The following is a 23,207-nucleotide window of genomic DNA, read 5'->3' as shown; positions in this document are numbered from 1 at the left end:
CCACTAGAGGCTGGTGAGGAAGAATATTCAGCAGAGGAGGTTGAAAGGAAGTAGCTAGAAAGGGAGGAAAAAAGGCAGAAGTGGGTGTTGTTACAAAAGCAGAGAGGAGAATACTATAAGGTAGGACAGTACTGAAAAGATAAGTAAAGTGACTCAGAAACAAGTCTATTAGATCCAGCAGCCTTGAGGTCACTGATGTGAGCTTCAGTGATGAGTGGAGAGATTAAAGCCAGCTAGCATAGACAACTCTTTGTTGTGCATGAAGTGTATGCAACAGGTGGAGAAATGAGAGTAGCTATGCAGCAAGAGACCTGGGACCACGGGGGTTTAGTTTGCTAAAACAAATGGGAGATACCAGAATGGTATGTCGAGAGCATGCTGATCTTATAGAGAAGGGGAGTCTGGTGAGTCCCTGAGTAGGTGCAGGAGGACAGGATACAGAGCACATGGAGAGGAACTGTGACGGGAACAGGGATGCTTCCTCCATCGTGACTCCAGAGAGGAGCAGATGTTGGTGAATCTACTGGGAGGGAAGAGCAGGGCATTATTTCCCAAAGCCTTTGTTTTTTCAAAGGCAAGGTCACCTGCAAGGAACTGAAGCAATTAGCAAACAAACAAAAACTACTGCAATGCTGGCATGTGGAAAGGGCAAGGTCAGGAGGCAGCTGATTGACTTAAGGTCTTAAAAAAAGAATTGTCATAGCCTGAGGCTTCTTGAGCCAATGAGCTGCAAGGGTAAGACAAGTGGTGGTCAGAAGCAGGTATCTATAATAAAGGTTTTAGAGTTGATGTAGTTTTTTCTTTATTGGACTGTACTGAACATTGAATTTAATACTTCATTCCACTTTTCTCTGAACAACTGGCTTGTCAAACCAAACAGAACTACCAAATACTTGCCTTTATGACTCAACAGTCTGCCAAAGTGGTAGTTACATTCTTCTACCCTGTTGTGTCAACCTGAGGGAGTCACACCATGTATTTTTCCACATCGACAACAGATCTTCTTAGATGCCGAAACAAAACATGAAGTAGGATTATTCCAGACGAGATGGGAGAGAAAAGGTAAATGAGCCAATGTGGAGACTTGCCTTTGCATGCTTGATCCTGTGGGAAGCATATACCCAGTGTGATTGCAGAGTAACAGGAGAAGCTACAGGATCACTCAAGGGAGAATTTGCAAGTGGCCTGCGTACTGCACCAGGGCTGCTATTGCTTAAACAGGCGCCCCCTCCCCACCGCCTGCCTCCGGAGTCAACCCAATGCCAGCCAATTGTAGTTTCAGTGTTACAACTTGACTGTAACCAACTTGACCAGTCAACTACTCTAGTACATAATAGCTCCCTGAAATAGGAGCCATGTCTTCCTTATGATTTTATCCCTTCAAGAGTCTCCCACAATAAACTGTACATTTGCTAAGTTATTAAGAGTATATCTGCATTTTTCACTAGACCCATTCATGAATATTTGTTTTATTAATAAACCTCAGACTGGTTCTGATAGTGATAATAATGGTGATAACAGCAACTCTTATTTGAATATCCATGATGAGATTAGATTATGAGGCAGGCTCTGTGTCAAGCACTCTATATACATTATTTTAACGGATTCTTACAACAACCTGATGGGGTAGTTACCATTATCCTCATATTCAGAAAGAGAAAACAGAGGGTAGGAGGGGTTAAATGACTTATCTAGCATCCAGACCTTGAACAACACTTCACTGAGAAAACAGCCTTTAGGAAGCATGACTTCCCCCTTCAGAGTCCATATTCTTACCTGCTAAGTGTATTGCCTTCCATTGAGGGGATCTGAAAAAATGAAACAAAACGAGAAAAGCTAATAGTGAAGATAATCCCAAGGGAGAAGTCCTAACGATGCAGAAGATGACAAATATTTTCTAGTCACTGTAGGATATTTGTATAACTGCATTTCATACTCTGATCATCAACCTAAAGTTTGACAGCTGTGATGTTTAGCATTCTCTCTCAGTGGGGATGAACATATTAACTAATTATGCCTACTATTTGGAGAACATGCAAATAAGACTAATTATAAATCTTTGTATAATAATTCACAGTGAGAATTTATAGTTTTTAAAACATGGCATTGTATATGTAAATGAATAGTGACTAAGAGTAGGAGCTCAGGAGTTGGACACCTTGGCTTCAAAACCTGGCTCTCCCACTTATTTTCTGTGACCTTTGACAAGTTATTTGAATTCTCTGAACATCAGTTTCCTCATTTGTGTAATCAGGGAAATAACAATGCTTACCTGAAATGGTTGTTTTGAGGACTTAATAAAGTAGATCACTTAGATAAAATTAAACACTTAGATAATTGAAATGAAAAGGGAAATGAAATACAGTGCAAAAATGTTTTTATCAGTGGTCTAACTATGCTGACCAAAAAATCTCATTTCCACTAAAATAATTATATATAAACATATATAAAAACATATATATATATATATTTATCAGAACACCGGGCCCCCTAGGTTTCAGTGTTAGCATATAGAAAGGGTAATTGTGGGCCCCATCTACTTACCATCATTTCGAAGTTTTTTTCATGCCTAGGTTTAAAAGAATACTTCCTGGTTTGTTGGGTATGGTCTAGGGTAGTTATTTTTGTGTAGCTGTTCCTCAGTTAGCAAGTAGTTTTTAAGATGTCTATAGAGAGTAATTCCTGTGAGCACTAAGAAAAAAAGAAAAGCTATTCCATAAAATTTATATAGCATTATCTTTCTTTACACTGTGGTAAGGTTAGAGTTTACCAACCCTTTCAGATCTGAAATGCTAGGGTTCTGATTAAGTAAGGTAGTGGCCTAAAAGAATTCTAGGTGTTCATATCCATCATCCAGCAACACCAACAAAACCAACATTGTTCCGTATGCCATGTGACATCATACGCTTTGGGTGAGAGAAGGAAAGAATCATATCAGTAATAGCATATATTAAGCATAGCACCTTTGTTTAAACTTTACTAGAAAGGCAACTGTATTGATTTCATTTTTACAGATGAAGAAAATGAGGCTCAGAAAAGTAAAGACGCATGCTCAAGGTTACACAGCACAACTGACACACAAACCCAGGCCTTCTGGTTCCAAACTATGTTGTTATTCTTAATATTCAGATAAGGATACAACAAATTCTCATAATCAAGGACCATAAAGGGAAACATGACAAGTCTCTCATGGCAAAAGAGTTCAAGTTCAGGTTCCATTTCCAACAACACTAACTCAGACCAAGAGCCCCTAATTTTTACGGATTCTTTTAGAATTTTATCTAATTTCTTATTTAAAACTCTAACAGAATTTGCTAGATACTCTTTGGCAAAAGGAAAAATTATTTTGTGAGAAGTATTAGGAGATCCAAAAGGATCTATTTTGTTTTCATTCTTATATATAAGGCTTTATTAGAGGAGAAGCACTACCATTTGGTTTTATTCAAAATATAGCCAAAGTCTAATAACTCCTTTTCTGTAGCTTCTTGCTCCTTGGAGTTTGTTATAAATTCAGGGTTTGAGGTCCTTCCCAGACCTACTGCACCAGATTCTGCATTTTAACAAGAGTCCTGGGTAATTCAAACCCATGTAAAGTTTGACATTTGAGAAGCACTGGGGTCTTGCTGACTGGACATACGTTAACCAAAAAAGAAAAATTAACACATGCTAATCAAAAAAGCAAAATAGTTGAGAATTCAATCCAAATATAGCTTAAATTTAAGTTCTTTTCCCTTATTTATACTTTTTTAAAAATTTTACTTGAAATTCTGGGATACATGTGTAGAACGTGCAGGTTTGTCACATAAGTATACATGTGTCATGGTGATTTGCTGCACCTATCAACCCATCATCTAGGTTTTAAGCCCCACATGCATTAGGTATTTGTCCTAATGCTCTCCCTCCCCTTGCCTCCCACCCTGACAGGCCCCGGTGTGTGATGTTCCGCTCTTGTCCATGTGTTCTCATTGTTCAACTCCCACTTATGAGTGAGAACACGCAGTGCTTGGTTTTCTGTTCCTGTATTAGTCTGCTGACAATGATGGTTTCCAGCTTCACCCATGTCCCTGTAAAGGACATGAACTCACTCTTTTCTATGGCTGCACAGTATTCCATGGTGTATTTATACTAATTTTTTAAAAGGATATCAAAAATGCATAGTATATAGTTGACCCTTCATAAACACAATAATTTAATATTTGTACTATACCAAGCTTACTTTCCCCTTAAGATAGCAATTACAGGGCTTATTACTATTATTACAGTAAGCTTACCATTTTTCCATTCCTTCCCCCACTCCCCCCCCCCTTGTTTTTTGAGACAGACTCTTGCTCTGTCACCAGGCTGGAGTGCAGTGGCATGATCTCAGCTTACTGCATCCTGTGTCCCAGGTTCAAGCAATTCTCCTGCCTCAGCCTCCCGAGTGGCTGGGACTACAGGTATACACCACCACGCCCAGCTAATTTTTGTTTTTAGTAGAGACGGAGTTTCACCATGTTGGCCAGGATGGACTCTATCTCTTGACCTCGTGATCCACCTGCCTCGGCCTCCCAAAGTGCTGGGATTACAGGCGTGAGCCACCGCGCCTGGCCTATTTTTCTGTTCCTACTCTCTAAATTCAGTTTTCTTGTCATTACTGCTTCTAGGCACAACTAAAAGATACAAGAAATTCTCTGAAATTAATGATTATTCTTGTCTGTTCCATAAAAACACATAGCACATTAAAAAAGATATAAGCATGGTAAAATATTTATTTTTATCTTAAAACAAGTATCCAACATGTGAGTCCAAATATCTTCATAACAAATTCCAAGCTGGGAAAAAAGTTAAATCTACTGAACTATTAAAAATGTTAAGACTTGATGTTTGCTGAAATTAATACATTTTGTATAATAGATTATGTCTAAATTTGAGTCAATATGTTTTATATTATAATTTACCACAACTGTAACAACTTGCAAACCATTTCTATTTTCATGGGAAATATTTAAAATAGATACTAAGACCTCTACGTTCCATTTCTATGTGCTATATTTAATATGAATAGAAGGGGGAAGAGTTAGCTTAACCTGAAAAGACTAACCTAACAGACCCTGCATATATTAACACATGTATTTAAATCTATTTAAAGAGGTCGGGCGTGGTGGCTCATGCCTATAATCCCAGCACTTTGGGAGGCCGAGGCAGGCGGATCACCTGAGGTCAGGAGTTCGAGATCAGCCTGGCCAACATGGTGGAACCCCGTCTCCACTAAAGATACAAAAGTTAGTCGGGCGTAATGGTGGGCACCTGTAATCCCAGCTACTTGACAGCCTGAGGCAGGAACTCAGGAGGCAGAGGCTGCAGTGAGCCGAGATCACACCACTGCACTCCAGTCTGGGTGACAGAGTGAGGCTCTGTCTCAAAACAAGCAAGCAAGCAAACAAACAAAACCTAAAAACCCCTATTTACAGTGTTATACGTAAGAAATGCCACAAAAATCATAGATTGATAGTTTATGTTCTTGAGATTGGAATACTCTGAGACAAAACCCAGAAATCAAAGAGACTGATTACACTTTGAAATCACATCTATCTAATAATACGTCATAAATAAGGCTGAAGCACAAATGATAAACTGAGGAATGGATTTGCAGCACATTAAAACGGTGATAGGCAAAGGTTGTTCCAGATGAACAGACCAATAAGAAACGGGGGAGTGGGAGGAGGGATGCAGAAGAGAGAGAAAGAAAAAAAGAACCACTTTAACTCTGCTAGTAATAATTTTTTTTAAAAAAGACTAACTTCAGGCCAGTTGTGGTGGCTTATGCCTGTGATCCCAACACTTCGGGAGTCTACGTGGGAGGACTGCTTGAGCTCAGGCACACGAGACCAAGCCTGGGCAATGTGGTATAACCCCATCTCTACAAAAAATACAAAAATTAGCTGAGTGTGATGGAGTATGCTTGTAGTCCCAGCTACTCAACAGGCTGAAGTGGGAGGATCCCTTGACCATGAGAGGCAAAGGATTGAACTCCTGCACTCCAGCCTGGGCAACAGAGCCTCACCCTGTCTCGAAAAGAAAAAAAAGACTAACTTCATTTTTGCTCTGCACCATTGCACTCTGACAGAGTCTAAATGATAAGCTTTGGCAAGGTGTGAGAAAAAACACATATACTTCTACTTTATTGAAAGGGAATATAAATGGGCAAACTCTTTGGATGCAGTTAGTAATATTTACCAATTTCAAACACGGAGACCCTTGCTTCTGTGCACAGGAATTTGTGCTAGGATACATATCATCAGGTAGGAGAAAATGTTAGAGGTTACACTTAAATTTCTCACAGAATATATAGAAAAATATTTTTCCTATGTGAAATAATCATCTACAAAAGTCAGAGAAAAAAATCATATATGAAAAAGTCATATAGGAAAAAATGTAAGCACTCTAAATCCAAATGTGTTTGGGCCACCACTATGCCCGGCTAACTTTTGGATCTTTAGTATAAGTTCTATAGAAAATAATATCTATAGTATAGATTCTACATAATAGAATATCGCAGCCATTATAAAAAGCATGATATAGATCTAGATGTTAACAGATTCTAGATTAACTGACAAGGCCTCTGATACCTTATTCAGTGAAAATAGCTAGACATACTGTATATATAAAATTATCATATTCACTAAAAATTTTAAAAGTATATACATCTCTGTAGTAATACACAGAAGGGTCTAAATAAGAAATATGAAAGAGTTGTCTTGGCTGCTTTTTACTCTTTATGTTTTTCTATATTATTTGAATTAATGCCATACATTCTTGATGGAACTGATACTGCCCACGAGGGAGCAAAATGGACTCTTGAGGGATGAAAAAAATCTTAAATACTATGATGGTATATGGTTCTTCAAAACTCAACCTTACCTAATAAAATCTTATCCCTTGGCACTTAATTTTATGAAGGGGGAAGAGGGAGGTGATAGAAAAAATAATGTCTGCAAAGATTTCTTAGGGGGATGATAATGAAAACAAGGTTGAGAAATATTATTCCACATAGAAGTGAGTTACTTTTATAACCAGAAAACAAGTTTAAATATTTCAGTGATAACCTCTGACAATAAGGTTATACTTATACATCCAATTTCAAATCTAGCTGATTTTCAACCAAAAGTACCACCTACACATTCCACTAAAGAGACTATTTAAAAAATAAATTCTTTGGTATAAGCTAAAGATGGCCCTACTAATGAGAAAAAGTATTCAGGGTCAGGTACTAATTACAGGTTTTATCACTTGATTAATTGAAAAAAATAAGTTACCTTGATCTCTTAGCTTCTTAAGATAATTTACTGCTCTGTTCACATACATATTTCTCCGGCTACACCTTTCATATATCGCCTTTTTTTCTATTTTAGCCTAGGTCAAAAATTGAATAATTAAAAGAAATATTAAGCCAAAAGCCTATGAACAGGAAATATCATTTGCAATATAATGAATATGGCAAAATATTTATGTAACCTAATGAATGGGGGAAAATGGTGCCACCAATGGAAAGCAACTTATTTTACATTTTGTATTTGTTTTTTAAGAAGAAAAAAAAATAGGCTGGGCATGGTGGCTCACGTCTGTAATCCTAGCACTATGGGAGGCCGAGGTGGGTGGACCACTTGAGGCCAGGAGTTCGAGACTAGCCTGGCCAACATGGTGAAAACACATCTCTACTAAAAATACAAAAATTAGCCCGGTGTGGTGGCAGGTGCCTGTAATCCCAGCTACTCGGCAGGCTGAGGCAGGAGAATCGCCTGAACCTGGGAGGTGGAGGTTGCAGTGAGTCGAGATCACACCACTGCACTCCAGCCTGGAAGACAGAGAGAGATTCTTTCTCAAAAAAAGAAGAAAAAACAGTTCTATGACTCCAACCCAAGAACCAGATACTCTTGCTTCATAGACAAAAGGCTACTGTATATTGGTATACGGTATATAGTGCAATGCCTATACAAAGCCAAGAATATACATCAATTCATTTGATTCTCACAGCCAGCCCCAAATATACCAGAGGCATATATTACTGTTTCCATTTAAAAGAAACTAAGGCTCAAAGTGGTTAATTTGCTTAGGATTACACAGCAAAAGGAGGACATGATCATCATTTTTTCTTCTATAAAATTTACCTTCCTAAAACCATTAAATAATTATTTTTATACCAAGGGTCATTAAGTCAGTAAAAGGAAAAGGAATGAAATAAGAAAGAAACAAGTAAATGGAGTGTTATAATAAATATTAAATATATTATTAATTTATATACCTAGTATATGCAGGTTTGTTTTAAGCATATTAAATGTTCTCATTTAATCTTCATTATGACTGTATGAGAATGGGTGTCATCACTGATTTATATGATGAAACTAGGCTTGAACAAAGGAAACATCTTGCTTATTGTTACGGAGCTGGTAATTGAACCTAGGTGTACCCAAATGCCACCAAGACTGTTCTCATTACACTAAATCGTCAGAGATAAAGCCATGGGAGGTTAGATGGAATAAAGAAGAAAAGACACATGATGAAAAAAGACAAAGCTGGAAGAAAATGAACAACACATAAGAGGCTCATATTGTCCCTTTTTATCTGTTTTGCCAGTATTCTTTAACCTATATAGAATCCTAGAGGACACAGACTCCTGGAATAGTAGAGCGAGAATCTTCATGAACTTCCTGTCCCACAAAAGCAATAAAAATATTGGCAAAACAACTAAAAATCAACCATTTCAAAATTCTAATAACTAAAGCCACAGAACAAACAAAATTGTCTAAGAGAAACTACAGAACCTCAGTAACACAGTGGGGTCTGTGAAATTCCTACCTCCCTTCCCTTCCCAGCTTAGTGGCACCATGGCTGTGAAAGGTTGGCCCTGGCAGCCAACAGAGTAGACATATCTTTTTTAAGAACCATACTAAAAGCATTATTGCTAGAGCACTATCAATATTTAAACAAAAAACGAGTTCCCTGAAAAATCTCTGTTCCTAGGGTGTTGTGGATATTTGATTTGAGTCAGAGTTCAGAGTATGGAGGGAAAAAACCGTATCTCCAGGGTGCTACTGAAACAATAGCAATATCCTGGCAATATCACAGCTAGCTAGGGCTATGGTTTTAGCTTGGCAAACAATAGTTTGGCTAGGAATTTAAAAGAAACTCTTGGAGAACTAGATGACCCTAGAGACTTTTAAAGGCTCTGACATAATCCTGGGTTTAACAAGTGTCCCATTTAAGACCTGGGAATAGAGAAAGTCCTATTCATTCACCAGTGGCTGACCTTGAGGCCCTGCACAAGCAGGAAGTGAAAGCTAATGCTGTTTTATAAACCAAAAAATAAAAGAGAAGGGAACACTTTCCAATTTATTCTGTGAGGTCAATATAACCCTGAGACCAAAAAAGAGACAAAATCATTACTGCAAAGAAAACTACAATCTCCATCCATTATTGAGTGAACAAAATGGATAACAAAAGTATGGTTATCCATATAGTAAAATGTTATTCAGGTGTAAAAATAAATACAATTTGAATACATGCTACAACATGAATAAATCTTTAAAACATTATGCTAAATGAAAGAAGTCAGACATACAAGGACAAATAGTATATCATTTCAATTACATGAGGTAAATAGAATAAGAAAATTCATAGAAACATGGCTGGGCATGGTGGCATGCACCTGTAATCCCAGCTACTTGGGAGGCTGAGGCAGGAGAATCGCTTGAACCTGGAAGGCAGAGGTTGCAGGGAGTGGAGATTGAGCCACTGCACTCCAGCCTGGTGACAAAGTGACACTGTCTTAAAAAAAAAAAAAAAAAAAAAGAAAGAAAGAAAGAAAAGAAAATTCATGGAAACATAAAGTAGAATAGAGATTACCAGTGATTGGAAGGAGAGAGGAGGAATGGGGAGTTATTTAATGAGTACAGAATTTCTGTTTGAAATGATGAAAAAGCTCTGGAAATGGATAGTGGTGATAGTTTCATAACATTGTGAATATACATCATACCACTGAATTGTATACTTAAATGGTTAGAATGGTAATTTTATGTTATGTATATTTTATAGCAATTTAAAAAAGTCATTGACACTAACAAAAAACGCTACAGAACAATATCTGTGAGAAATATAGACACAAAAATCCTCAATGGAATACTAGGAAATGTAACCTAGCAACATATAAAAAAGATTATATGCCATGACCAAGAACACCTATCAAATAAATGTAAGGTTTAACATAAAAAGTCAATGCAATGTATCATATTAATAGAATAAAGGATAAAACCTGTGTGACAGCTCAACAGATGAAGAAAAAAGCATTTAACAAAATCTAACATAATGAGGCACTCAACAAACTAGGAATGGAAAGGAATTGTCTCAACTTGATAAAGGTTATATGTAGAAACCCCATAGTTATCATTGTATTTAATGAAGAAAGACTTAAAGCTTTCCCCCTAGGATCAGGAATAAGACAAGCATTGCCCCTTATTACCACTGCTCTACCCACGTTTCCTTTGTTAGGTTTTCTGAGCCATGGGGCTCCCCTGTGCAGAGGATGGAGAAAGCAGACAGTCCTCACCCTGCCCAGACCTCCTAGAATTAACCAGGGGACTTTTGGTAACTGAAAAAGACCATAAAAGTCATCCAAGAGGGAAGAAGGAACTGAACCAGTCCCATGGCCTGGTTTTGCAAATGTAATGAAGAGAAAATGAATAAAGTTATTTGCTAGTTGCGCTCCATGAGTTTTTTATTCAATGTAATAATTTTGTGTGTGTCTTCAGATAAATTACATTATATAATACTAACCTTGTAAACAGCCTCATCCTCTGTTTTACAAACTTTCAAATACTTCTCAACAAAGAGGTTGACGTAGCGTTGTCTTACTTCATCAGGTACTTTGGATGAGAATTCTGATGTTACTGAAGGTCTTTTCTGATGAGCCATCTTGTTAAATACATCTTTTGGCCTCTTGTTAAAAATAAAAGTGTTATTAGAGAAAACAAGAAGACATGTTTCTGTTTAATATTCCTACTGAGTATACGGAAGAAGTAAAACTACCTTAGGTCAGTTATATCAAAATTAAATTGAAAAGAAATTTCAAGTGTGAAGTTGAAGAGGTACAATAAACACAAAGTATAAAATTACCTAAACTCACAAAAGGGAGAAGTGAGACTGCCACATCTGTGCTGCTATCTGCACATATGCAATGATAGCTGATCACTCATCTAATTGCACTACTGTTCCACAACCAGATTCCTAAAGCTGGGATTTGCTCCTCTGATTCAAATACAGCAAAGTTTGTATATATATCCCAATGTCCCTTCAAATATATATCCCAATGTCTTTCTGATAGCACATCATTAAGAAAAATGCTTGGACTTAAAATTTGTGAATCACTTGAGTATACTTAATATTAAAGTGATCCCAGCTATAAACTCTTAGCATTTCTTCTGAAGTACTTATAAAAAGACCCGGAGACCTTTAAAATCAGTTAATCTGCTTCACCTTTGAGGAAAAATAAAACCAAGCCAACATTATACTTCTCAGTAATTGTTTGCATGTAGTACAAAGACATTTTAGGGATGGAGAAAACCTTAAAACTGCCAAGTGGTTTTCTGCCACAGAATAATTGGAAAACAGGGGAGGAAAATCACTGCCACAAGTAGAATAAGAATTACTTAAACAAGGCTACAACATCATATCATTGATGACATTATTTAGTAAAGAGCTGTCTCTGTCTCATATACATATACAAAGATACACCCTCACTGGACACAGCTTGAAACTTTCCTTTTAAAAAATGTTGAGTAGGTTTCAATTAACCATAGCCATAGATGTTTTAAGTCTAAAACAATGCCTACTATTTCCAAGGATAGGATCAAGAAAACATCTAAGAGTGACACAGACACAAATTACATCATAATGAAAATAACCATATTCATCAATAACCTAAAAAATGTTGACATTTTTCTCTACTGGGTCGGGCATTTATCTGAATTCGAAAGCTTCAGAAAAAAATATAGCCACTTTTCCAGGGACTCTATTTGTAAGCAGGGTATGATGAAATATAATTCTGGTGTTCAGACTTAGTTTATAATATCTATACAGAAAGAGAAGCCATACTTTTGATAGGAATGAACGATCTGGTTGGTTTTGCAGCTGGGTTTTCTCTTGAAAGAACTACATCCAGATGAAGGTCCATTGTGAGTCAATATTCTAAGAAGTTTTCATGAACAAGAAAAAAAAGATAAATTTTAATGACATTAACCTCAGATGATTAGAGTTTAATCATTAATTCAAAATTTCACAATACTTCCTTTATAGGTTTGAAACATGCAACCTGGAAGAAAACAACATTCAAATGCAAAAAAATCCCAATAATGAACTCCAGTATAATTCAGAAGAATGAATTGAGATAATTGATAAAGCAATCGTAAAATACTTGCAAAATAGTACTACTATTGTGTAGCATTTAGAGATAAACAAAGTATTGACCAAGAGTGGTGGCTCATGCCTGTAATCTCAGCACTTGGGAGGCCGAGGTGGGTGGATCACTTTAAGGTCAGGGGAGTTGAGACCAGCCTGGCTAACACAGCAAAACCCCGTCTCTACTAATAATACAAAAAAAGAAAAAAAAATTAGCCAGGTGTGGTGGATGGCACATGCCTGCCCAGCTACTCAGGAGGCTGAGGCATGAGAATCACCTGAACCTGGAAGGCAGAGGTTGCAGTGAGCCTAGATCGCGCCACTGCACTCCAGCCTGGGCCACAGAGTAAAACTGTGTCTCAAAAAAAAAAAAAAAAAAAAAAAAAAAAAAGATGTAGACAAAATATTTAAATATCAATCATGTTATTTCATGTAAAACTGTGCCATTGATTCAACTATACTTGGTAGCATGTGGATTTATAAGAAATATTTTTTAAAATGAAGTAAAATTCCATTTCTTAAATAAGTGATTTTTTTTTTTTTAAAAAAAGCTTTTTTCCAAACCTTTCCTTTGGCTCTGAGAGGCTGGACATGTAGATGCATTTTTCTTCTGTTCTGAAGTGGCATCAATAAAAGCCTTCCCACTCTTTATGGCAGCCTTTATCTGTACTGCTTTGCTGGGCCTGAATGATTCCAGAGGGGCTTGTGAGCAGTGGGACTGGTACCCTGAATGGTCTAATGATCTCTTTATTGGTTGGAGCCTATAGGGCATCAACATAAAACAAAAGAAAATGATGAAAAATTGATACAATTGATAATTTTGCCTTTCTTCTGTCATAGGAGCTAGTTGGGGGCCTTACAGCCAGCCACACAGTAAATTAACCACATTTGTAATGCTGCATGTGATCCAATGCATGCATAGTTGGAGTATCCCCAGAAATAAGCAAATAATAAAACTGAACAACTATTGAAACATAATTTAAGAAAGTTTTCTTTAACTAAAAAATTAAATTTCATACAAAAGTGATACTTTGTATGTAGACAGAAATAATAGAATAGCTAATAAGACATATCTACTAAAGTTATTGGACTTCAGAATTAAAGGAAAAATCCTTTGGATAACCAGACAAAAGTATCACACGACTCAAAGGGTTAAATAGCAGGCAAGCAGACTTCTCCACAGCAACATTTGTTATAAGAGAATAGAACATGTGAAAGAATGTTTAGCTTCACTAGTAATTAAAGAAATGTAATATAAGATAAGGCAATAAAATTTTAACCAGATTTGCAGGCTTTAAAAAATTATAATGTGCATCGTAGGTAAGGGTTTGTGGGAAAAGAACTCTGAAACACTCAGAAGGACTATAAATTGTGAAAACCCTTCTGGAAGGCAATACAGCGACATGCTTTAAAAAATCTTAAAATTCTTTATCTTTAGTCCAATTATTTCAACTTGTGAGAATTTTAAGGAAACAGTTATTTACAAAGCAAAAAACTATTTATATACAAGAATTGGGGAGGCGGTAACAGGGAGTAGGTGGGACTACATGCACGCGCCATCACACCTGGCTTTTTGTTTTTACATAGCACAATAAAATTAAAACTATAAACACCACAACATTTGCAGTTAAAGGGAAATAATGTTAGCCACCAAAAAAACTTTATAAGAAATAAGAGGAAGGTAACTAGCATTTATTAAGTACTTATATATTTGACTCTGGGGTAGGCACTCAATTTTCCTTTCATAAATAAGGAAACTGAAGCTCAGAAAAATTAAATAACTTGCCCAAGGACATCCACCTATTCTATGAAGAACTGAAATTCAGATTTTCATTTGTGATTTGGAAGTATAGACTCTGCCATGCAGAAAGTTTATTAAATACCTTTTTTTTTTTTTTTTTTTTGAGACAGAGTCTCACTCTGTTGCCAGGCTGGAGTACAGTGGTGCGATCTCAGCTCACTGCAACCTCTGACTCCCTGGTTCAAGCGATTCTCCTGCCTCAGCCTCCAGAGTAGCTGGGATTACAGGCATGCGCCACCACACCCAGCTAATTTTTGTGTTTTCAGTAGAGATGGGGTTTCACCATGTTGGCCAGGAGGGTCTCGATCTCCTGACCTCGTGATCCACCCGCCTCGGCCTCCCAAAGTGCTGGGATTACAGGCATGATATATCATGCCTGGCCTAAATATCACTTTTTTAAACATAAAAGTGTTAAAGGAATACTACTCACTGAATTGCTTCTTCAATTTCTCTTTTATATGTCATAAAAGAACTTCAGCACCTATAAATTACAAAAGTTTATAATTATTTTGAAAAACTAAAGTCGATTCTTGTTATTTCAGGTAGTTATACTCTGTAAGTCACCACAAACTCAGAATTAGTGAACACTGAATCCACTGCTCCTAAAACAAACATGGGGTTAGGTTCAGGTAAGTCTCTGGTCACATTTTTTTTTTTTGGTCAATCAATGTATCACCTTGCTTTATGTATGTGTCATGTTTACAGACATCTCATTTAATACCCTCGTGGCCAACAGCACTAAAACTAATGCCTGAACAAAGCTTATCTAGTACATTTTCTCTGTAAGGCACATCACATCCTTTTTATGCTTAGGAGCACTAGACAGCACTACTAATGAGGGGCAATTTTCAGCACAAAATCACCAACAAAAAGCACACAGATACAAAAAAACCTGGCACTAAACGGACTGCAAAAGGACATTTTACATTATGTGAGCTGAAGCAAGAAGGCTGTGTCACCTTCTTCAGCCTTAACTGGGAATGTGCATGTCAGGCAATTCAAATTTTTTGCCACTCCGCGTTGTCTGTGAATGATCTCATAAGCACAGCAAGTCTTGATTTTAAGGTTACACATCAATTTTACTGAGTAGGTGAATTCGCAAATTTGGAATCTGTGAATAATGAGGATCGACTTTTAAAATTTATGGTTAAGAAGCTACACAATGATAATATACCTGCTTTCAATGAAAATGTTAGATCTGTGGGTGGGGTGGGGAAACGGACAGGAAAATGCTAACAAGCAGGAATCAATGTACTGACTGCCAGTAAATTGTGCCCCCTAGTGAAAAAAAGGATAAGTAGTCCTAGAATAATAAAACTGGAAATAACAAGGTATGCACTTTATATAAAGCTTTGAGCTGGGTGGAGATGAGGAACTAAATAATTCACATCAAATTTGCCAGCGTGTGCGATTCTCTTTTTTGGTCCAGAGGTGTTTTTGTAATATATCATCCTTTTCTGAAGCCTAGTGGAAAAAAGAATTATCCAATTTCAGCATAGTAAAGGCAAATTTAGCATGTTTCTCAAAAAGCCATAGGAATCTAACCAACAAAGTGTGGACAAATTTTTTAATAAAAATCCACAAAAAATTGAATTTGAATAGTTTTACGTGTGTAGATTCCTATAAAAGAATCCTCTAGGCCGGACGTGGTGGCTCACGCCTGTAATTCCAACACCTTGGGAAGCCAAGGCAGGTGCATCACTTCAGGTCAGGAGTTCGAGACCAGCCTGGCCAACAGGGTGAAACCTCGCCCTACTAAAAATACAAAAATTAGCTGGGTGTGGTGGCACGTGCCTATAGTCTCAGCTACTTGGGAGGCAGAGGCAGGAGAATTGCTTGAACCTGGGAGGCAGAGGTTGCAGTGAACTGAGATCGCGTCACTACGATCCAGCATGAGCGACAGAGACTCCATCTCAAAACAAACAACAAAAAAAGAATCCTCTAATTTGAGAAATCAACTATAAGTTAATGTATATAGTACTATGGCCTCTGGAAACTGTCAACTCTGCCACACACTATGGCTGGCCACTTATCAAGGCTTTTGCCTTGTCATTCCAATATATTATTGATCAAAACTATTAGAATATGTGTATTATGTAGGTGTATATTGTATAGAATTTAGAACATATATAAAATATGTATTTAAGCAAAACTCCCTTAGATTTAAGAAAACAATAAAAGAAAAAAAATGCTAACCTGTTTAGCAGTCTTTTCCTTATGAGATTCACTTTCAGTGAGCTCATTAGAAACTTAAAGACATTCTTTCATAGTGTCATCAGAATGAGAGGGGGTGTCATCTTCAGTACACCCCTTATCAGATTTGATTGGATCAGAATCAAATCTGGCTAATTTGCTTCTTCAAAAGTAATGAGGTCTTGATTATTACCTTGTATTCTTGGCACGTTGTCTTTTGCAAGGTCATCTGAATAAGAAATGTGGAACTGGCTTGGTGAATACCAACATTTAATTTCTTCTTTTTGCGTATCACAATTTTGTTTTTACCTGTTTTTTGTTCTTTAGGTAACTTTTTGATTACAACTTTCTTTCAATATTTCATTGCCATTGAGAGGTGCAGAAGATGAACCTTCTTCTAAAATACAGTCATGGTTTTTTTCATCCCCAAATTTTTCCTTCTTAGGTACTGTTTTAAAATGATATAAATTTACATTAGTTTTAATACCTGGTGACGTTTTCATGAGCAATGTAGGTAGTTGTAATTTGTTACTGTCATCATCTATTTGTGTGATTAGTTGGGTTGTATCTGTTTTTTCTTCCGTGCCACCAATTTTAAGATTTTTCTCCTCCAGGGGCATGATATGTATCCATTTATCCTTATAATGATGTTTGAAGCCTCTAAATAGTTTAGATTTCTTAGAAGTAGGCATGACCGGAGGTACATCTATTATAAGATCATCTCCAGATTCTTGAAGATCTGTTTTACTTCTTATTGGTGAAACAGAAGGCCTTTGGCTCTCCAGGGGCGTGTGGCGATCTTCACTCACAGATGTTTTCAAGTGGCAGAAGTGCTGTTGATCAGCCTCATCCTGCTTTGCTTTAGATGCCCCAAGTAGCTCTGCAGAATAACTGAGAAAAGGATCATATTCAAGATCAGTCTCTGGACATTTGAGGTCCATCACATACTTTCCAGGCTGTCTTTGTTCTTTGATGGTGCGATTCACTTTTCCTCTGGGAGCAGGCTATTTTCAGGAAAATCTTGCCTCACATTTGTGTCATTCAAGGAGGCCACAGGGCTTTGAGTCAGTTCTTCAAGTGCTAAAGTTCATTTGGAGATCCTCTTCTGCTCTTCTTCAACTTCAGCCTTGACTGACTCATTTTTTCTGTTCTTTCTAATTTTTCCATAGTTATTTCTAGGACTGTCAGTAGAAAATAAGTTTTGTTTTATCATTACAATCATGATGAAATACAGATTCTAGAATACCCTGGAGAAGTAGCTTCCTGTCAGAAGGACATTAGTCCTTCCAAACCCAGTTTTAAATACAGGAGGTAGTTTGCTAAGTGATCAGTTCTAAAAGGAGAACGAGAAGCCAATGGCTATCACTTTTTAAGTTTTTCAAATGTCTAGCTCATTCCCATGACTCATTAAAATACATTTACACCTTATTACTAAGGTGACTATACATCAGTAGGACAGGGCTTGTTTGTGTCTAATTGTTTGTGTCAAACGTGACATGCTTTGGATAGAAAACATTCACCTTCTTATTACCAAGCAATGACAATTCGGAAACTTAAAATAACTGAATACCGCTTACACAGAACTGTATATAGTCTTCTCCACTGACACATCTCCTCTGTCCACAAGAAAAATGTATTTAAAGCATTAGTCTTTCCTTCCTTTAGTGATTCTCAACATTCTAAGGTGTCTGATATCTACAGAATGCTTCAACCACAAAATAACCCCCAGCCCTTAACAACCATGACAATCTAAGAATTGATAAACTCTAGCTAGATCTACACTACTGAGGAAACCCAGGAGAGTGACAAGACATAGGCTTGAAGTAACAGCTGTCCACAACACCCTGGCAGCTCCTTCCCTAATTTTTACTAGGAGAAATACGACCTCTTCTGTCTTTCCAAGATACACTTTCCTGTATCAATTACAGGATAACTTATACCTTCTCCCTTCTCCTAAACAAGAGATTTCAGATCTGAGATATGGTCCCAATTACATTTTTTTTATAACTCTGAATTTATTTTAGATAACCTACATGTGTTGTTAACACACACGTGCTTCCTTTTCACACAATAAGCTTTTTCCTGGCTCGATAGTCTTTCAACTTACCATTCATTTCCTATTAAGAAATTAACATGATTGAAATCCAAAACTATGTAGTGGAAATGTGACATTTTGATAGATGGGGAAGGAGAGGAGCACGCACAAGAATGAGAATTATCTTAGGATCCAAAGATAAAGGCCTGGATCTAATTTCTCTTTAAATTAAAGGGCAGTAAACTCCAGATAAGCAGGCGGAAGTGCCTTTTGGCTTAAGCTGGGTTTTATTTGGTTGCAATGATTTAGGAAGGGCTGTTAAATAGTGCTTTGGGGGCACTACTGAAAAAACATGATTATACTTTCCTTCCATGTCACGAACAGTGTTAAGTTTTTCTGTTTTTGTTTTTTAACTTCACCAGAAACTAGATTTGGAGGGTTAATTTTGAAGTTTGAAGGCATGCTTAGAATCTTTTCTCAGGCTACAGCTGATTGGGAACAGCTCCTTTGATTGGTAATTATTCCTTGCCTTCACCAGAATTAACAGAGGCCTAACAGCCAGTTTTCTTCCTGTATTTTCCACATTTCACAAGAGCACAGGAAGCTCCTTACAGTAATTCCACGTTGGGGATGAGTGACGGAGAGAGGATACCTTGCACCTGTTTCTTAACAAGCAGCAAATCTTGTGCACAGCATCCTAGGCACCTTCCTAGGATCCTGCGTTCCCAAGAAATGCCGTTTACTGGTCCTCGCAAAGAGCTCACGCGCCCACGCAAGCCCCGCGCCCTCGACTTCCTGACCTGGTGACTTTGGCCCTGCCCCCATCTGAGCAGCGCGCTGGTCCACCCACCTGGGGCACTGTGGAGCTCCGCGGGCCCAGCAATTCTTTCGGTTACTGGGGAGCTGGTGCCCGCTCCTCCTGAGGGATGGAAGAGATGCTCTTGACGCCCGCCCAAGCCAACCACCTTTCCAAACATCTCTGGGACAGCTTCCCTCTACAACCCAGGGTTTCAGGAACTGAGGGACCACCCAAAAGGCCTGCAAAAAACACCGTCCATCAGGACCCCTGAGCACCCTCACTGTTCGGCATGTTTAGGACACACTAGTGGCAGGAGGGAGGAAGAAAGAGGGAATAGGGGCTAGAACTTAAGGCTGCCGCTCCTGGGTGTGTGATACTGGGAACACTTACTCCTGGGCAAGGACTTGGCTGCTAGTTCTAAGGCGAGTGCTGGTGCTTCTTTCCCATCACAGCCAGTCCGTAGGAACTGATCCTAAGTTCCTTTGCAGTAGAGAGGTGGATCAGGAGGACTTGTTTTTCCAGCACCATTGAGGCTCCTGCTGATCAAAAACAGGATGTAGCAGAGAAAGCTGCCAGAAACCAGAAGATGGCAAGGAAAGCAACCTCTGCTCTCACTGATCATTATTAAAGACACTCCCACCAGAGCCCTGGCAGTTCACAAATGCCATGGTAACGCTTGGAAGTTCCCTTGTATGGTTCCAGGAACTCCCTGCCCCTTTTCTAGAAAATTTAAAATAACCCGCCCCTTGGTTAGCATGCAATTAAGAGTGAGTATAAATATAGCAGCACCCATGCTGTAGCTCCTGCTCTGGGCTCTCCATTTGCATAAAATAATGACACTCCCACCGGTGCCATGACAGTTGACAAATGCCATGGCAATGGCAGAAAGTTACTTTATGTGGTTCCACAAACTTCCTGCCCCTTTTCCAGAAAGTTTGTGAACAAACTACCCCTTACTTAGCCTGTAATTATAAGTAGGTATAAGTATAACTAGCCGGCAGTCCACAAGTGCTGCTCTGCCTGAGGGAGCCCTGCTCTATGGAGCCACCACTTCTGCTGTACAACGTTGCTCTTTAAAAACTTGCTTGCTTTCACTGTTGGCTGGCTCTTGAATTCTTTCCTGAGCAAAGCCAAGAACCCTCCCGAGCTGAGCCCTAGTTTTGGGGTTCACCTGCATCACTGTGAGTAGTTAAGGTAGAGAAAACAAAGCAGCAAAATACACTTATGGGGATGGGGGAACAGAATTGAAAGTCCCCTTTGAGGTTTGGGGAAGAGGATGATTAGGGAGCATCAGCAGAAGGAAATAAGAGGGAGTTTCAGAATGGGGGAGAGACTGATAGGCTAAAAAGGAACTGGTTTTATGATGCCTTCCAGGGCAAGCAGGTCAGAGGTCCAGAAAACCTGTTCAGAAAATGAAGGTTTAGTTATGGATGGCATAGAGGGTCAGCAGTGAGAAACAAGAAGACCTCTCCCCAACCAGCACTGGCTGTGAGACCCTCTTCTCACTTTTAGAGCAGGAGAGGGAGGAAAAGAGACCACACACACCAGTACCTCCTGACATTCTTCCTGTGCCCACTCCCAGCCACCTGAAAATACCTTCACTGCACTTTACAAGGCAAACTATGCCAACTGTCTAAGGATGAGTAGCCCATTTAAAAATATATAGCTAACATATCTCTTTTGGCCATTTTAGATATTGTAGCCAGAGTAATGCTGTACTCAACTTTGTACAATGCTTTACTTTAGTACCAAAGACAAGTACCACTACTACTAGTACTACTACTACTTTTTACATGATTGAAAAGTGGCTCTTCCACCTCTTTCCAATCAGGAAAATTCTTGGTACCTCCTAAGGAGGGGTGGAGAGAAAACGTGGTAATAGTTGGTTATCAACCTCTCTCCAAACCCACCTGATATTCTCACGTCCTTTTCTCACCTGTGGACTCAACACAACTCCTTTGCACCTGGAGCATCTCCAAGCAACTGCAATCACCTCCCCCACTTTTCCACCAGATCTGCAGGTGCCTGAACTGGCAGTACAAATGCTGGCACCGATCCCTGGAGCTGTCAAAAGGGCACAGAAAATGGCAAAAGTAACCGGCAGAGGGTAGCATGGGCTGCTGCTCCAGGCCACCTCCACTGGTTCAGAAACTGTGAGCACTGTTGGCAGAGACCAGGCACAGATAAGCGCCTGACCGGCTGCCTTTTCCCTCAAGGGTGCCGTCTTTTATAGCCCATCACTAATCAAAGGCGGAGCTCCGTAGCTTTCCCAACCAATGGTGGGTGAGACTGGGTGGGAGTCTGAGGCGAAATTTGGGAGTGAAGGACTCTAACAATGGATAGTAGGGGAAGTGGCAGGTGAGAGTAAAATGTGTGTTTATTCTAGCGAGGAAGAAGAATTATAGATACCCAAGCTAAAGGAAAGGAAAACAATTTCCCAAGAGCTGAAAGAACACCTGAGTTAAGGAACCTTACGTGTCTTGGATGCTGGGCCTGTGTTGATCCTAAAGACTTTTGCTGCAAGTCTGACTATTCACCTTCATGGATCATGGAGAGAACCTCAGATTGGAAGCACATCACAGCAGGTGCTCTTAGACAATTTATCTGACTTACCTGAACTTCTGTTTTTTGTTCTGTAAAATAAACTCACCTTTCATAAGACAGTAGAATTTAATGTGACACAATGTTCTAAAGTGCCTATTATAAAGTAGGTACTCAGTAAATGAAAGCTATTGGTATGGTAAGAATTGAAGAGGGCAATGAAACATGCCCTAAGTTCTTCTCCCATATCCATACATATCCAGAAAAGACATGATGCATGTCCCTAAATCCCTCCACTTGAAACTAATTTCTTTTTTTTTTTTTCTTTCTGAGACGGAGTTTTGCTCTCTCGCCCAGGCTGTGTAGTACAGTGGTGTGATCTCAGCTCACTGCAACCTCTGCCTCCCGGGTTCAAGCAATTCTCCTGCCTCAGCCTGAGTAGCTAGGATTACAGGCATGTGCCACTACACATGGCTAATTTTTGTATTTTTAGTAGACACGGGGTTTCACCATGTTGGCCAGGCTGGTCTCGAACTCCTGACCTCGTGATCCACCCACCTGGGCCTCCCAAAGTGCTGGGATTACAGGCATGAGCCACCACGCCCAGCCAAAACTAATTTCTAAAAAGGAAACTTTATCCCTATTTTCTATTTTTGTAAATTGAAATACTTTTGGTATGGATAGCCACAAAAGTCACTAATAAACTTGAATAAGTCTTTGAAAAGCATTGCTTTTCTTTCAGTGGAACATAATAATCCTGGATGCCTGGGGGAAGAGAGAAAGGGCACTTCAGCTCTAAAAGACTCAGGGTCCATGAGTCCCCATCTAGGAAATTACCTGCTGGAATTCCCCCTCTTCCTCTCTCTTCTTCTGGAACACCGTGTTGTCTCAAAAGATTATGGATACTTTAGAAATGGAAAAATATGGCCGGGTGCGGTGGCTCACACCTGTAATCCCAGTACTTCAGGAGGCCAAGGCAGGTGGATCATGAGGTCAAGAGATCAAGACCATCCTGGCCAACATGGTGAAACCCCATCTCTACTAAAAATACAAAAAGTAGCCGGGCGTGGTAACGTGTGCCTGTAATCCCAGCTACTCGGGAGGCTGAGGCAGAAGAATAGCTTGAGCCCGGGAGGCAGAGGTTGCAGTGAGCCGAGATCGCGCCACTGCACTCCAGCCTGGCGACAGAACGAGACTCCCTCTCAAAAAAAAAAAAAAAAAAAAGAAATGAAAAAGTATCTTTTCTTTCTTACCCTTTTGTCATGTGAGAGCAACCCCTGATGACTTTTAAACAGTTCAAGAATGCTAAGAGTTCCTACCACTAATTTAGTTTCATCTCTTGATGGCACAACTGTTTTGTCAATAAAACATGAACAGGTGTGTTCTTTTTGCTTCAGCAGTGGTGAGGG

General features: G+C 38.9%; 1 long non-coding RNA gene across 2 annotated transcripts; it reads right to left on the bottom strand.

The window, feature by feature from the left end:
- Positions 1-597: 597 nt before the first annotated feature.
- On the bottom strand, positions 598-22,413 carry LOC100454817 (uncharacterized). 2 transcript variants are annotated; one of them, XR_010136495.1, is made up of 10 exons: positions 19,071-22,413; positions 16,427-17,604; positions 14,661-14,711; positions 12,994-13,190; positions 12,127-12,219; positions 10,810-10,971; positions 7,296-7,392; positions 2,545-2,691; positions 1,777-1,808; positions 598-1,104 (listed from the first exon to the last, which is right to left on the bottom strand). It is a non-coding gene; the product is annotated as an uncharacterized LOC100454817 (long non-coding RNA). The 2 variants fall into 2 exon arrangements; XR_002916307.3 differs by having other exon boundaries at positions 19,648-22,413.
- Between the last annotated feature and the right edge of the window lie 794 nt (positions 22,414-23,207).

Source organism: Pongo abelii, chromosome 13 (assembly GCF_028885655.2).
Source record: "Pongo abelii isolate AG06213 chromosome 13, NHGRI_mPonAbe1-v2.0_pri, whole genome shotgun sequence".
Classification (NCBI taxonomy): domain Eukaryota; kingdom Metazoa; phylum Chordata; class Mammalia; order Primates; family Hominidae; genus Pongo; species Pongo abelii.
Note: the sequence above shows the minus strand (reverse complement) of the source record. Positions and strands in the feature narration are given on the sequence as shown.